Below are 702 nucleotides of genomic sequence, written 5' to 3'. Positions count from 1 at the left end.
TCCATCATCTCATTTCCACCCGAAGACCCCCTTGCTCTTGACCCGTTTGATATTGACTTTGGTACCCTTGATTATTCCCACCTCGATATCCACTTTGATTATTGTAAGGTTGGCACGAACCAAAGTTACCTTGACTTCCTTGAAAATTCAGGTTGGCTTGATTTGAGGGATTCCCGTATCGAAAGTTTGGGTGGTTTCTTAGACATGGGTGGTAAGTGTTAGAATTCATATTGTAGTTTCTGCCACCCCCTCCTTGACCTTGCAAAACATTCACCTCCTTATATTGCCCTTCACCTCCTTGGCAATTTTCAGCCGCATGCCCTATCTCATTACAAATTGCACGAACATTATAAATTTGATTAGAAGTTTGAACATTAACATCGTCTACCGCATGCACTTGAGTTCGAGTAATGGCCGGTCGTGCTCTCCTTGATGCTTGAACTTTTCTTTTTGATGTGATTGCCATTTGCTCCAAAAATTCCCAGTCGTCATGCTCATAGTTTGTACCAAAAGTACCATTTATGATAGACATTAAATCGCGAGCATCTTCGGCACTTAACCCCTCATGGAAAGCATTCATCAATTCCTATAACTCTATCCCATGATGAGGGCAATTCTTGATCATCATGTTAAACCGTTCAAATGCCTCATGGAACATCTCACCTTGTTGTTCTTGAAAACTTCTCAACCCTTTCCTAGCAT

At 41.6% G+C, this 702-nt stretch overlaps 1 non-coding gene across 1 annotated transcript; it reads left to right on the top strand.

Moving 5' to 3' along the window:
- The first annotated feature begins 596 nt into the window (after window positions 1–596).
- On the top strand, window positions 597–702 carry LOC118480746. Its single transcript, XR_004863723.1, has one exon. It is a non-coding gene; the product is annotated as a small nucleolar RNA R71 (small nucleolar RNA).

This window comes from Helianthus annuus, chromosome 7 (assembly GCF_002127325.2).
Source record: "Helianthus annuus cultivar XRQ/B chromosome 7, HanXRQr2.0-SUNRISE, whole genome shotgun sequence".
Taxonomy (NCBI): Eukaryota; Viridiplantae; Streptophyta; class Magnoliopsida; order Asterales; family Asteraceae; genus Helianthus; species Helianthus annuus.
This window is presented reverse-complemented; position numbering and strand designations above follow the sequence as displayed.